The following is a 17,520-nucleotide window of genomic DNA, read 5'->3' on the forward strand; positions in this document are numbered from 1 at the left end:
CTTTTGGCGACACATTTACGTCAGTAAATGTTGCCATTTACCGACGATTTGTTTGTCGTTAAAGCTTTACTTTTGGCAACGACAAATTGGCATTGGCAAAAAATACACTTCTACCAACACAATATGAGTGGGGAAAAGAAACTTTTAGCGACACATTTACGTCGGTAAATGTTGCTATTTGCCAATGATTTGGTTGTCGATAAAGCTTTAGTTTTGGCAACGACAAATCAGCATTGGCAAAAAATACACTTTCACCAACACAATATGAGTGGGCAAAAATAAACTTTTGGCTACACATTTACCGACAAGTTATTTGTCGAGAAAGCTTTACTTTTTAACAACGACAAATTTGCAGCAGCAAAAATAATTGAAACTCATTTATAATTTTTTAAAAGATTTACAGTTTTACAAGAGGCATCCCTCAAGCACCACTATAACAAACTAATAACATTGATATGAAACCACACAAAATACCCCCTCCATACCCTTCCATCCAAAACACCAGTAGTTGCCCGAACTTACACCTAATGACAACCCCCATTAATGAAAACCTGATCTATTACAGACTGGACAAAAAGTCCTGCACCCTTCCAAACATCAACAACACCAGCAAACATCCAACAACAACACCGCAACACCTCATCGTAACAATCACCATCACAGCAGCATCACCACAGCATCTCAGCAACAGCAGCAACATCACAGCAGCACCAGAAGAATGGCAGATTAGTATAGCAGATCAGCAAACTGATTCAACACAGATCATCACCAGTTCAGAAAACCATTTCAACTCAGCAACCCAAACAAAATCATATAACCAAATCAGAATTAGATGCACTTGGTGGTGTTTCTTTTCCTCTAGTGTACTCACTAGTCTATCGAGAAATCTGAAAATTAGATGCACACTACAGTCAATACTTGATATTGTCACAACTGATTAGGAATAATAAGCATGGCATCATGAAACCAAAATACTAGTAATGTGCACGACTGGAGGGAGAGGGATAATCAAGCAAACTGCAGTTACTGGGCAAAAACCATTAAGATCAGGACAGAAAACTTCTGAATCGGTCATAACAATAGACAGTTGATTCCTAACAACAACCAAAAATGCAAAGACTTATTGGGATCGCACAAAATATGCATCAATCAAATACCAAAAGAAAAGTCATGTAAATATAATATAATTGTCATTTGTGAATTCTCATTTTTTATGTTATCATTTTTCAAGTTTTCAGAAACAAAAATAATAAAAAGTTCAAAAACATCCATTCTTTTCATATCATGTTTACATTAGCAGTTGCGGTAACAAATCAAACAAACACAGAAGATAAAAGGTACTATCCCATTAAACAAACGCAGACGATAACAGATGGTAGCCCCTATGTTTGGAATTTTAATCATCCAAGTAGCTCAAAAAATGGCAGAAAAAAAAGACTGAAGGTCATAAGAACATAATTATGACAGAAAACTGCATGGGCTTTGCTATTATGAATTACTTTCCAGAGATAATGTCGCAGATACAATACCTTAGGAGGAGCATACCTTTGCAGAATTTCCACCTTCTTCGGATCAATAGCAGAAATTACTTCATCTGTAACGAAAGTTACATTAAAAATAAAGGTAGCAAAACAGGGAAATTATTTTCCAAGTAAAAATAACATATGCACATCATTATAACTATTTATTAAGCATGTCCCAATGGTTAAGTGATAGAGGTAGACTATTTCAAGAAGTATAAATCACACGCAGAATTTTAAATTATATTTGCAACAGAACACACACACACACACACAAAGTCGTAATCCAACTAAGATAGCATATTCCTGTTTCTGTTCTACTTTGAAATCGAGTAATTTCACAACAAATTGCCCCAGATAAGACCAGTCATCAAATATTTATATGCAAAGTTAAGTAACAGTGGAGTGCTCCACAACATGAAAAGTACCAAGATATACAATTTCCTAATCTCTTTCTTAAATGCTATCACTACTACTTATCCCACAAATTTAGTAAACTTCAAGCAATCCCTCCCTTCTTACATACTTTGAGAAAAGACCAAACTCTTCAAGAGTGTATAAAACAATATTCCAAGCAAAACCAAATGTTGGGATAAAATAAATCTAAGAGATAAAGGACAAGTTCACATCATGTTGAGCTAAGAGCCCCTGAAACCATTTTTTCATATCAAATCAACCCATCTATTATCTTTTCAATTTCATTTAAAAATATAAAGAAAATGCTGAGCAAGCATGCAAACGCCTACGTGGGAGAGAGAGAATCCCCCAGTCACAATATTGTTGGGATATACTAGTATGGAAGGTGGTGTGGGTGCCTCCCTGATTGCAATAAGAGGATACTTTTGGGGTGGTGGGGGGGGGTTGCGGCTCCAACTAAAGTAGTTCCAAGTTGTTATGTACAAGTGAGATTCTCTAACAATGTTTGTATCACATGAACTCCACAAGAATTAAATTAGAGCTTCCCTAATGCAAGATTACCTAGATATTTCGGTTTGAATGATGGGAAAAAGGGGGGGGGGAGTTCAAAAGTATTCAAAGTGTTTGATTAGATTCTAGTGATACAAAGGGCTTTGAGAAGTTCCGTAGAAGAAGAATTCACAAAGTAAGAAAAAGAAAGGGAAAGAAATGAACCATAACCATGAATCATGACTGCTATCCCCATTCAAATCAACAAAAATTTCCGCAATCGTTCATTAACCAAGACAAAGCATTCATTGTATTTAAACCTCATCTTACATCAAAGGCACAAGCAAAGTTATGACCAGATGGAACTCAAATTTTGAAGAAATTATTTAAGTTAATAACAGGCTGGATTAAAGACTCACAACCCAGCTCAAGTTAGAATTTAAATTAAATAGAAACTTTTAGAAAATACACTCATAAGAATACTTAGTTTCAGCAAATAAACTTTTCCAGAATCCTAGACCAACACAAATAATAACTACCAACAATAGAGCAAGTAACAACACCTCATAATAAAATACTTACTTTTAACACCAATCAACATGTAGAATTACCAAGAAACTCTCAAATTAAAAACTAGTGAGGAAAAAAATCTCTATGAAGCATTAGTTCACAGGTCACTGCATCAATCATTATTTGTAATTAAGTGTGACAAAGCATAAGAAACCTTTAGTTTATGCAAGTGATGCACGATTTCCTAGTTTAAAACTCCAAAGAAACCATGAAACTGAACCAAAAAAGGAAAAGAAAAACAAAGTGTAGCATAAAAACCATTCCTAGTTTGGTATTAGCTACTTATAATTTGTCAGAAAGAAAATTTTCCAGCCAAATTTGCTGATCAATAACTAGCACAATCAGCAGCCTTGTGTTGAAGCAATATCACAAGCAAATGTAGTATATATCATGACCATAGAAATAAGCAAGTGTAGTATATACCAGCAATGACCACCGATTTGGGTCTCGCATGATAAATGGGAATATTTCAGAAGGTTGCATAGTTTCTGACAGCAATAAGTGATTTACTGCTTCCTCAAAATGCAAGTCAAACAGCAAGAGGAAACCCACTTGAGCATGAGATGGCTTCCTCAAAGTTCCTATATATGCTTACTTTGAAGCTCCTCCACCAAGGAGATGGCTTCCTCAAAGTTCTTCTTGCGCAACAGGTCTTTGATTTGTTGCTCCGACGGTACTTTCCTATAGCAAATAACCTGGCAATAACATAAAACAGTATGATTTTCCAAACATTCTACCACCCTAAGTACTAAATGTACTAATAACTAAAACTACAGGAAATACCCAACATAACTTATTTACCACGATGCCTCATTTTGAAAGTACAAGAGACCAGTATTGTGAACTTACAGGGCACAAGGATAAACAGCCAATATATAAACTGGTCTGCAAGTATAGTTAATCTAAACTAGATTGTTAGAGTTGTTAGTTTTTCATATTATTTTAAAGGTAGTTATGTAATCTCATATCGCACTAATATAAATACATTCTAAGGTGCAGAGTAGATGATAAAGCCCTAAACTTATTTCTCTGCTCTTCTTCTTCCTTCTTCTCTTCTTACTTAACCCTAATTTTCTTTCAGGTGATTTAACCCAATAACCTAAAAATACCAGTACATTCTGAGGTGTCAAATGAACAATGATGTCAGATTACCAATTTGCTAAAGGTAATAATCATGAAAATAAAGCATATATAGGAATTTAATCAAGAGAATTTCCACACTCACTTCTGAAAAGATGGTTTTCGCGGCTTCCACGGGTCATAAATTCATAAACAAGCAGCCGCTGATCATCTTCAATACAGTACCTGACAAGTTTAACAAGATTAGGATGGTGAAGCTGCCCAAGGAAGTCCACTTCAGCCTGTATACAATAAGAAAGTACAATTTAGTTACCTCCCATCATTTTTTTGCTTCTCACACACAACATCTTCTGAACAATCAATCTACTAACCCAAAGCAGATAACCTATTAACCACCCATTCTCTATGGAAGTCCAAACCAGGACCTGCAACCTCAGCTAGAGCTCCCAAAGCATGTGCAGTGAAGGCCCTGGATACATATCCAAAGGTGTTAGCAAAAAAAATAGGATTAAAAACTGTATTAGTTTACCAAAAATGGAGGTCTATATGCATATGAAAGAGGAGAATGGACCAGCTTGGGCAAGATATGAGGCAAAACAGCAGCAGTCCTGACACTGAAGTTAACATGCAAAGAAATTTAAGGACCACAAAACAGCTGAAAAACAACAAGAAATCCAGCATTTAATCTAAGAAGTGGAATATCTTACTTTAAGATTTGTTTGAGGCCATCAAGGGCAGTATTAGAGGTTTCATCATCCTCCAAAGCCTGCAAGAGTGTAGGGACAATCTCATCAATTGCTTGCAATCCGACACTCTACATTATGGCAATTTATTATACATTTTCTGCTCCAGAGTACCATGTTAAAAATAAAATCAAAATGACTAAAAAACATTAGGAAAGAGCACCTTGTAAAGTGTGCTGAATGCTAAGCCTGCCGACTCATGAACCTCGGGCATGCTATTAAAGAAATACAAGAAACATAATATAGCATACACCAAAGATTAGAGAGAAGTGGAATAGATTAAGTGAACCAGCAAATCAGAGCAATTGATCAACAAACCTATCACAAAGGGCTGTACGGATGGTAAGAATGAGCTCATCCATGAAACTCAACAACTGACTCTTACCAGCACTGGCCATCACTTCACTCAGACCAATATATACTCCCTGTTGGTGGAGAGAAAATTAGATTTGCGGACTAAAACAAAAATTTAAAAAGGATAGATTAATAGATATAAATCTAAATTGTTTTCTTTATCATTGTATCCTATGTTATTTTGTTCACACTTATAATGTCTTTTATATGTGCCTAAGTGATGGACACTTGTGTATACCAATTGTCCGAAGCATTTCCGGGTCTAGAAAGATCTGAGATGTCAGTGTCAACAAGGACATGCCACCCTCTTAGAAGTGTGTATGTGCTTCTTAGATCACTACCACAGTTTACATTGCCTATGCTACGCTATTAATTAAGATAAACAGTCATGATAAAAATAGTAATTTAAAACAACGCCAAGAATGTAAACAATAACAAGTGAAAAAAGAAAAAAGGAAAATGTTGCCAACATATATTTTTTCTGCAATAAGTCAACCAAATGTTGCCAAAACAAGAGCAACCTATTTGTCAGCCATGTCTTTAGAGATTCTCATCAAGCCCAGTGCAAACAAGAAAATAAGATCCACAAAGTAGAATTTAAAGGTCAAAAGCCTCACTTGTCTTCTGTTAGCATTAGGGTCTTTTAGCCCTCGTGATAAAATTGGAATGATTAAAGGCAGAACTCTTTCCCCAAGCTTTCTTAGAAGCTCACAAAGTGATCGTCCAGCAACCTGAAAATACAAGAGCAACTGAATTTATTATTTGGGACTGTACAAAACCCTATCATAGCTTAGAAAACACTACAAGAAGAATAGCAGACTTGTCTCCTTTCAGAGGATGATGATGCAAGAGAAGTAATTAAAGTATTCATCAAAACTGGCATTATTTCCTTCAGAGTCTTGGGAGTATTTGCAACTATGGTCTTCCACACATGTAATGCAGCCTGCACGAGAGAGATAGAGAGAGAGAGAGAGAGAGAGAGAGAGGAACACACTTACAGTCTACATGTCCAAAAACCAAAAGGCAGCAAAATATTAACAAACAAAGCAATCCATTATATTTACAGCAGCATTACCTGGCGCACTGTTAAGCTCACAACATAATACACCAGATCAGCAACCCCAGCAGTGCAGCTGCATAAGAGCAGCACAACAACAAACCCCATTAGCAGCAACACATTAGCAGCAACAAGAGAGGCTTCAACAGAGCAGAGAGACTCCATACAAACCCCATCAGTATAGCAGCATTAGCAATAGATTGCAACAAATCCCATCACAAGTTAAACCCCAACAGATCATGATGCACTAGACCAAAACAACACTACTAAACCAGAGAGGCAGCACAACAACATACCAATTTTAGCAATGACAGGTTATTATCATCTTTAACGGTGAAGCTGGCTGGTTCAGTCACCTCTACACGACCCCACTTGTCCACTGCAAGCCTCATTGACCCCTTGAACATGTCAATTTTAGCATTGTGCAATATTACAGTACCATCAGGCTTCATCAAGTCCACTGCATAAAAGGAAAGCCAAGAATTAAACTCAACAAACTTAATAGAAACTTTGCCCTAAGTTTAAGACCCGCATCAGAGAGGAAACTAAAGGGTGCAACCCAAAAAAATCAATGTTCAACAGGTATGATAGGCATGACAAACATTTAAAATTTAAAGCATGGGCCAAATTACAAAAAATCAGTGGTACCTGGGGGCCATCTGGTCGGCCTTTTTGTAACACCGTCTTCGAACTAACAACTTTCAGAATGAGATTATGTTCACCAGTGCCAGGTCGCAGCTGATCAACCTTATTGAACACTAGTTTCCTTATAGCAGACTTTGCTTCAGCCATTTGTAACACGTTAGACGATGAAGTAAATGTCTTTAATGCCTTCAGAAACCTGTAGTACCGGTTTCCCATTCACCAAGAGAGCCTCAACTACTACTCTGGTGGAAAGTGTGTCATAACCTAGAAATTCTGTGTCACAAATATTTTCAGCTAGATCTAAAAAAAACCTTTATATAACAAATAATAAAAACTAAACTGAACACATCATAACAATTAGTAATGTAACCAAATTAATATCAAATGCATTTCAATATCCCAAATTTTATTCAAATATCTAACAATACTAAACATAAGAATCCTAAAATGCGGGAATGAAGTGTGGTAAAGTCCATGATAGCATATGGAGGTGTATATATATGCTCTAATACTGTGATGTAAACCTTACAAGCTAACAATAAGGATTCAAATGTAATGCAGTCGAGTAGAGATTGACATGACAGCCATCATTTTTCCAAAGGAGAACATTCAGTTCTTCTCATCACAAACAAACAGAAAATTATAACATGCTCACCAATTCCATACCAGGATCACTTATGCCTGGTGTTCCTGCATCACAGATTTAGGCCACAATTTCACCCTGTTGCAATCTCTTCAGAACTGCTTGTTCTCTTTGAGACTTATTGAATTTATGATAACTTAGCTGAAAATCTAAAGCTTACCATTAGAAAGAGAATAAGAATGCCAAATATCAGTTAGCGTTATCAAACAAAATCGATAAACCTATTCCCAGTTCAATTCCTTCCCAGATCTAGTTCAAGAACCTGGAATTCCCTTAGGGTTCTCTAATTTTAGATTCAAGAATTTTCTTTTTTAATTTTTTATTTTATACAATCACAACTAAGTTAAAGGATCCTAATTTTTGTATCAGAACAACAATTGTTTTAGATTAACAAATTTAAAATATATATATATATATGTATGTATATATTGTGTTCAACCCATTAAAGAACCCAATTTCACAATACCCAATTGACATTGAACATATTTTTCCCAACTCAGATTCAAGAAGTTTATAAAAAAAAGAATAAATTCACAATCTAAAACAATACAGTCGCGTGCTTTCAAATTAATTCAAGAGCCTAGAGTTCCTTAAGGTTCTCTAATTTTACATAATTTTGGAGTTGCTCAATCAAAACCTTGATTTTTCAGTGAAAATCCCCAAATCAAAACCCTAGTTTGAATCTACAAACCTGATTGAATGGTGGAAGTGTTCTTCTTCGCGTGCGTTTGTCTCTTCCGTCTCCTCTCGGCCGTCTTCTCTCTCCACCGTTACTTCTCTTTCTTCGTTCTTTTCTTCTAGCTCAGAGCTCTATCTGTGTGTATTTTCTTTGTCCATCTTCTCCTTCTCACCCGTTGTTATGCCAGTTGGGGTTTGGATTTGGGATTTGGGGTCTGATAGAGAGAGAGAGTGAGGGTTTTGAAGAGTTTTTGCAGAGAGATGAAAAAAAGAGAGAGGAGGGTTTGGGATTTCGGGTCTGATGGAGAGAGAGGGTAGGGGTTTGAAGATTTTTTGCAGAGACATGAGGGTTCGAACCCTCTCTCTTCTCCCTCTCTTCTAGTTTTATCCGATGACAGCTTTCTATCTTCCTTAACCCAATTAGATTCCTTAACCCAATTAGAAGCCAAACAATTTGATAAAAAAAAAATTTCTAATATATTTTTGGTCATTGGCGCCAGATATATCTCATTTTGGCGCTTTTTTAATTTTCAGTCGAACCATTCACGACATAAATTATGTGTCGTAAAAAGTATAATATTTTAAACGGCTGGCATTTTGTACGTAGTAAAAAGTGTAATTTTTAACAATTGACTTTTGTATGTCGTGGAATATTCAATATTTTTAACGACTGCTGTATGCATGTGGTTTATAGTTAATGTATTAACGGCATGCCATATGTATGTCATAGAAATGTTTTATTATTTACGGCTAACATTTCAAGCAGTAAAAAAATCATCGTTATGAGTATTCATGACCTACGCATGAGTTGTCACTGTAATAAAAAAATCGAGCAAAAAATCGAGAAAACGAAAGTCTGTGCACCAAGTCACATGACTTGACAATCCATCTGCATATACAGACAAAATAAGGACATGCTCACTGTAAGGTAAATCAGTGAATTCACTGTTGCCATGTGACTTTCTGAATTGAGAGTCCCACATATATCAAGTAAAGCTGAGTTGTCACTGTAATAAAAAAATACATGACTTGACAATCCATCTGCATATACGGACAAAATAAGGGCATGCTCACTATAAGGTAAAGCAGTGAATTCATTGTTGCCATGTGACTTTCTGAATTGAGAATCGTAAATATATCAAGTAGAGATGAGTTGTCACTGTAATAAAAAAATCGAGCAAAAAATCGAGAAAACGAAAGCTTGTGCACCAAGTCACATGACTTGATAATCCATCTGCATATACAGACAAAATAAGGGCATGGAATTTGTGTGGTCGATTATTTTAAAAGTATCAATTTGTGTGTCATTAACATGGAAGCAATTCACTAAAATCTAAAGTTTGCATATTATGTGCCATTAAATATGATAACCAATTCAACGGAACCTATCGTTATGTACGCTATAACTAATATAGAAATCTTTTACAAAATCATTTTACGGTCTCAGTTACATAAGCTTAATAATGACCAGTAACATGTCGATAGTTTTCGTACATAAATAATTGCGAACAACAAGAATGAGAATTTTTTTTCCAAACCTTCAGTATTGATTTTGGCATATTTGACAAAACTTCATTACATTTATGGCATATTTGACAAAACTTCATTACATTTATAGCATATTTGACAAAACTTCATTATTGATTTTGTAAGGTTTTTTTTTCCAATAAAGTATACAATTTGTAAATTACGTACATCTAGTTCAGAAATTGTAAATGTACAAAATGCTCACATCAGTCAAACTATTAAAATCTTCAAATGGTAGAAGAACTATGTGATTTTAACTAAAATTTTGTAATAGACATTTTCAATCAAGTAGAGAATAAAAAACATAGGCCTATGTGGTATAGTTAAATGTTTTTGCATTGTCATTTAGTTTAATTTATTTGTTTAGTATGTTAGTTGTAAATTTTGGAGGGCCTATCAAACAATTACAATATATAACGAATTACAAAATAGAAATGATCTATTACAAATAAAAAATTATCTATTTAAATGTACGACATTGTTTACAAATAATGAATTACAAAAGAAAATAAAATTATCTATTACAAATAAAGAATTAAGAAATGATCTATTACAATATGTAAGTCATACATAGTCTTCATCGACCAACTCGTGCCGGACATGTTCGCCTGTCATGACCTGTCTGCTGGCACTGACTGCAACGAGCGGTGAAACGCCTATCTGATATGTCCATCTCATTCGGAATACGAGACATAGATGCACGACCCCGTTTAACTTCTCGCAGACGCAGTACATTAGGCATTAAGGTCCACTGCGGATCAGCTCAATAATCTTGATGCGGTATTGGATTGAATTTAGTTTCCCAAACCCTCATGTATATAGGAAGCCTATATACTAGATCAACGTACTCGAATGGATTGTCACCGCATTCAGACATTACAACGAGCATATGAGAACATAGATAATGTCGTATCTCATATTTCCCACAACTGGACGTGGGTTGATTCATCCGCACAATTTGTGTATTGTGACCTCGTCCATGGCGAAAAGATGTTTGCACCTCAAACACGTGGCGTGGCCTATCAGAAAATTGTAATAGAAATTAATCAAGTTCATGTTTTTAGGTGTACTTAACTTGACAACATAATAACAACAATTTAGTTTATATTACAAACTAACCTGTCATATGATATCAACCTAAAAGTATTTGCCCTTGCGATGCCATCCTCAATAGTTTTTTGCATATCTCTAGGGTATTGAAACTCATTTCGTACATCTATTTCAGCTTGGGCTCCCATCTCGTCAAAATATTTTACGAGCCGCCGAAATGTAAATTCAACCATAGCTGAGATAGGTAAGTTCCTTGCACCTTTCAAGACGCTATTGAAGCACTCTGCATCATTGCTGGTCAATACCCCCCACCGATGTCCATCGTCATACGAAAGGGCCCACTCCTCAGGATTCATCTTGTAAACCCAATTGATGGCTTCTTGGTCAATAGCCTGTATTTGTTGTAAGTAACCATTACACTTCCGTCGTTGATGAGCACTCCCTGCTTTCCATAGAAGTTGTTTGAGCTCCTTATTTTTGAACTTAGTGTTGAAGTTACTACAAACATGTCGAAGGCAGTGCCGATGATATCCAACAAATTGGAGCGAGGGATTCAGCCAATGCCGCCTCACAGCAGCTAAAATACTCTCAGTTCGATCAGATATCAAAGTCACTCCCTGTCGATCCATGACAATATGTTCCTTGATATTTGCAATGAAGAACGACCAAGACTCCAAACTCTCCCTGTCGACAACAGCGAATGCAAGCGGTAATATTTTGCCATTGGCAGTGACAATCGTTGCTACAAGCAACACACCAGTGTATTTCTCGTATAAGAATGTACCATCTATGGTTATAACAGGCCTACAATGTCTGAATCCATCGATGACGGGTTTGAAAGACCAGAAAACAAAGTGGAAGACGGGCATAATGGTTGTACTTCCGATATATTTGTGCTTCCATTGCACGATGGTGCCAGGATTAGATGTTTGTAATGCATACATGAATTTAGGCAACATCCTATATGATTCATCCCAATCCCCGAATACCATTCTAATTGCCTTTGCCCTTGCATGCCACGCCTTCTTGTATGATATACTATAGTTGATGGTCTTTTTTATATCTTCGATGACATTCTTAATGGGCATATCAGGTTCATTCTGCATACGACAAACAAATTATTTTGGTGTGAACACTTTAAACAAACAAATATATATATAAATGTAAACATTTATTTTGTATACTCACCGCAACTTGTCCCAAAAGATGAGAAGCAATGTAACTGGAGCTAATATTTGTGTGGTCCCTGTTCATTCGTGGGTATAAACAATGGTGAGGACCCCTATACTGCTTTATTTCAAAAAGACCATGTTTCCTACTAAGAGATGCACGCAACCACCATCTACAATCGTGTTTGCAAGCACACACCCAAACGTCTCGCTTGGAGGTTACGACTTTATACTCTCGATTATTTGTTGCATGGTACAATTTCACAGCATGTATCAGTTGCTTCTTATCAACAAAACCATCCATTTGTCCAACTCTGGATTTTCAGCATTCCATATTCGGTCACGGGGAACGACATCGCGGTTACTAATGTCAAAATCACAACCTATGTGAATGTTTTCATAAAAAGGGATTTCAGGTCTAGGTGGAATTGGGGCATTCTGAATATCAACGGGAGCGTCGGCATCATCTTCTTCATCATCATCATCATCTGATCCACCCAATAAATTTTCTTCATCACACATTTCATTCTCATCATTGTCTAGGGCGACATCAGGACCGTACATGTCACTGTCAGCAAACTGCACAGGATTAACTGTTTCAGCCATATTACCAGCAACTTCAACTGGAGTGGTATGATAACTGTAGGTGGGCACATCTTCGGTGTTATTGTGAAATTCAGTCTCGTATCCACCACGTGAACTTGATTCTCCACCATGGCCATAAAATGTCTGTTGTGTGTAGCCAGCTGCATAACATTCATTCGATTCATACATACGAGACTGAAACGCTGTCGTGTCAATCCCATGTGTCAGCAATGTAGTGAACGGATGAGAATCCATCTGTGTTATATTCGGAAGATTTTGTTCAACCTGTTTCTCAATGTACACTTCCAAACAATTTGGTGGTTGGAAACTTCCACCGATACTTAATACGGTGTTCAACGCCTCGTCGTCATTGATCAGTAATATTTTGTATTTGCTGGTTGCTTGCCACTGGCGATAAGGATATCTGCATTTGAAGATCAATCGGACTGTTTCCCCGTAACTTGCCACCTTGGACATAAACATCTCCTCCAAATTGCTAAGTGTGGTGCCAAGTTGCACCCCATATATCCCTTTCGGCTCAGCATCATATGATGCACCTTCATCGGGATCCCGAATTATGTTTCCCCCCAGTAGAAGATAATTGGAACAGTTGCCATATACTTGTTTCAATGAAACAGTAAACATTAAAATATGAGCAATATACATATATCGAAACAATGTCCATATAACCACAAGCATTATTATCAGCATAATAAAACAACCTTACCATTGCGGCAAGGGTCTCCCTATTACAATATGATCAATTTTTAAAAGCGACAATGCTACGTAGCTCAAATTTTGTGGCTCAAAAGTGGCTCAAATGGCCAAAACGACGTCGTTTTGAGTACAGAACAACATAAAAATGGCCAAAACGACGTCGTTTTGACCATTTGAGCCACTTTTGAGCCACAAAATTTGAGCTACGAGACATTTTCCTTTTAAAAGGCATTTACTGAAAATAAATAAATAAATAATAATAACTCTACAGAACTGTTAATTTATGCAACGATTTAATCGTACTTTGTATTCATTGGGATCCCGAATTAGTGCTTTGTATTCATAAAAGATGTGAGTCTAGGTATAGGGCTTATAAAATGTTTACCTTAAAAAAGGTTCATGTTTCTTTAATGGTAAATGAAAAACATTTAAAAACTTAAGAGATGAATATGATAGTGTAGATGAAACTAGAGAATATAGGTTTATCGTTGACTAAGGGAGTTTGAGGTGGAATTTGCACTGAAGAAGATGAAATCAGGTAATTTATTAGGATAAGATTGTTTCCTTATTGAGGGTTTGGAAATGTTTAGATAAGGAGGAGTTTGTCTTGATTGAAAAAATTATTTAATAAGATTCTAATGAGTACAAAAATGTTTGATGAGTGGAGAAAAAGTATTTTAGTACTTTATTTATAAAAATAATGGAGAGTTGAGTTCATACCCCTATTTGCCTTCGTCATGGATGAGTTCATACTTGGGAGAATATCTCATGGTGTGGGTTATTCATTGATGATATTGTTCTAGTTAATGAAACTAAGGAAGGAATCAACAAAAATATAATAATGACTTATAATTATATAAATCAAAATAAAAATTATAAAAACATAATGTTCAGATTTTCCTTTTCAATGGTGGCGGACAGTCACAAAGCAGAAGTGGTGATAAACCACTTCGTTTAATACCCATTTCAAAAACTTTTTATAATTTTCTTAAGTTTTGTGAGGAAATTTTAATTTCTACTATAATGTTATTATATGTATTACAAATTCAGCTCATTAAATTTTTAAAAATTTCTATGACAATATTATAAAATTAAATGTTAGTATTTTATAATGAAATTTCTTCAAATTATTCTAATATCAAAGTTAATATTTTTTATAAAAATTACTAATTTTATTGAATGTATATTAAAGATAATACATGATATAGCGGTTTGGTTTTATTTTTTTAATTATTTTTTGATTTTTTTGAAAAAATATAAATAAATTTGACAAAAATAAATTGTTTGGTTTGATTTGCAAATGGTTGTGAAAGAATGTGGCACCTCCCAAAATTACACTTTTTTGGTTGGTTAGCTTGGAGGGGCAGAGTGCAAAATGATCTTACATACAATTTACAAGTGAGTATGTGCTTATATGCAGACACCTGCAATAAGCTATGTCCTAAAGTATGGATTTCGATAGTTAACAACTAAGTGGAAACCTTTAGTTAAACTCAAATGAAAATAAATTCTAAGAATTTGTAATCATATTTTGGGTGTCTGACCCCAAATATAGTGAAATAAACCAAACGAAACTATACCAAAATATTATTATTTGAATAAAATAGAGTCAAAATTAAATATTTTGAGAGAACATGATATTTTCATTTATTATTTTGAAGTCAATAAAAATATTTATTTTTTAATAAACTAGAGTCAAAATTAAATGTTTTGAGAGAACATGATCTTTTCATTTATTATTTTGAAGTCAATAAAAAAATATTTTATTTAATAAAATAGAGTCAAAATTAAATATTTGAGAGAACATAATATGAATTTGAATGAGGAAAAATTCCAATTCATGAGTAACATAATATGAATTATCGGTTTATGAGTAACATAACTAATAGTTTGTTTGATATTTTTTTAATGCGGAAAAATTATTAGGTACTCTTGGAAAGTCATGCGTTTATGTTTTTCAGTAATCATCCATTGCCTTTAAGTAAAAATTGATTTATTGACCTCTTAATTTATAAATAATATGACTAAAAACTTGTTTGATATTATTTTTTTAATGATTTCTTTGACTTTTTTATAAGTTAAAAAAGTTAATATGAAATTGGGTTGCTTTTTATTTTTTATTTTTAACGGGTGATAAACATAATTTTTTTTTATCAATTTTAATTTTTTAAAAATCAATTTTCACAAAATAATGTTTTTTGGGTGAATACAAAATAAGGTAATATTCCTTACAGTGTACCATAATATCTATACAAGTGATTGGACTTACAGATTTTCGTAAGTCAGTATTATTTGGGTGAGTGGCAAATCGAAAATGAAATTTACCTACTTAGTTCTAGATTATGCCAACCAATTGATGTACAAACTGAATAAAAAATTCAATATACAACCATAAAGTGAACAATTCATGCTATGCATATTAGTAATTATGTGTAACAAATAAAGAATACTCTAACTGTATATATGATTAAAGCAAATTGACTTTAACACATCAACTTCATATATAACATATACAAAATGAAAAACATTATACAAATTCATAAATTTTATAAATTATTCTTAATAATTGATATATCATATACTAATAAAATTTTTAAAATTAAAGCATGAATTATGTCAATGATGTAATAGGTGTTATATTAGTAGTTAATTTTTTTTTTATAATACAAATTTATTAATATATATAACATTATCAATTTAAAATAGGGATAATTGGTGAACAGTCCACACTCATGGGGCCATATGTTATTTGGTTCATGAAAAATTCCAAATTCCAGTTCAAATAAACTCTTAGTTATGTTACTCATAAATATCTGAATTCATGAATTTCATAAAATGATTTTCAATTTTCAATTCTCAATTATATGAATTTCATAATATGACATTAACAATTATCAATTATATGAATTTCAATTTTTTTAATTTTATTCTTAGTTAAAAAAAATTACTTTTAAAACCCTAATTTCAAAACCTAATTTCCTTTTAATTCCTCTTAACAAGCAACAAATAAAATTTCCATTTCAACAAATATAGGTTGATTTATACACAATTCAAAATTCCCAAAAAAATATAGACATTTTGATTCACAAGCATAATTTCAAAATTCCAATTTCTGCTTTCAAATATCAAAATATAGACATTTTCATAATTCCAATTCAACAAATATATGTGAAGAAGATGATTTTGTGTATAGATCAAATATAGACATTTAGCTCAAAATGTCTATATTCCAATTCAACAAGTATGGTATCTAGCTCAAATATAGGTGAACAAATATTGGTGAAGAAGATGTCTATATTTTCTTCAGAAGATGATTTCGAAATATAGACATTTCAAATTATTCACAAACATAATTTCTGATTTCTGATTCAGAAGCAAAATTTCAAACCCTAACATTTTCACAACACTGATAAAAAACCCTAACACATTACAACCAACACATTTAATAATTGACATTTAAAACCGTAACATTCACATTTTCACAAACACACATTCACAAACACAATAAATAAATACATAAAATTCAGGAAAAAAGACAGAGCCATACCACGGAGACAGAGACAGAGAGTGAGACCAGCGGGAGAGCGAGAGCGACAGTGAGAGTTGAGCAGAGGGAGATCGAGAGAGAGAGAGTGAGAGAGATCGAGAGCAGAAGGAGATCGAGAGCTGAGGGTGAGAGAGCAGAGGGAGATCGAGAGCTGAGTGTGAGAAGTGTAAAAAACGTGGCTTGGGTGTGTTTTATGCTGTCTGAAAGCGTTATTAGAAATGGCGAGTTTGTAAGTGCACAGTGAAGGCGCTATTCAGAATAGCGTTTTCTTCACAAACCAAATGAAGCGCTATTTGCAACAGCGTTTTCTTAATCAAACTCGCTAATTGGAATAGCGATTACACTGTTCATCAAATTTCGACCTTCTCACAGTAAAAGTGTGAATCGAAATGGCGCTTCAGCTTATTTTAAAAATTTTGTCAGAAGTTGGCCTAATTTAAGAAATAAAATACAAAAGTGACTTATTTTGAGAAAAAGCCCTGATATTTGAATGTAGAATCATTAGAGCATCTCCAACGGTAGTAGGCATTTTACCTATCTAAATATTACTATAAAGTATATATTTTATTTTGCCTATTAACTGTTTTATGTTTTTACTCCAACCATGCTCTTTATTTTAGCTATTAATCCAAATACTATTAATTTTATAGAATGCCACGTCAACAACAAAGATGGAGGGAAATGATCCTAATGATTGAATACATTTTGCCTAGCGTTGAAGGCTAGCTA

The 17,520-nt window shown here is 34.2% G+C and overlaps 1 long non-coding RNA gene across 1 annotated transcript; it reads right to left on the reverse strand.

The window, feature by feature from the left end:
- Window positions 1–828: 828 nt before the first annotated feature.
- On the reverse strand, window positions 829–3,552 carry LOC114297151 (uncharacterized). The gene is made up of 3 exons (XR_003641420.2): window positions 3,420–3,552; window positions 1,546–1,594; window positions 829–887 (listed from the first exon to the last, which is right to left on the reverse strand). It is a non-coding gene; the product is annotated as an uncharacterized LOC114297151 (long non-coding RNA).
- Window positions 3,553–17,520: the final 13,968 nt, after the last annotated feature.

Source organism: Camellia sinensis, chromosome 13 (assembly GCF_055761805.1).
Source record: "Camellia sinensis isolate YWXY chromosome 13, ASM5576180v1, whole genome shotgun sequence".
In the NCBI taxonomy this organism is placed as follows: Eukaryota; Viridiplantae; Streptophyta; class Magnoliopsida; order Ericales; family Theaceae; genus Camellia; species Camellia sinensis.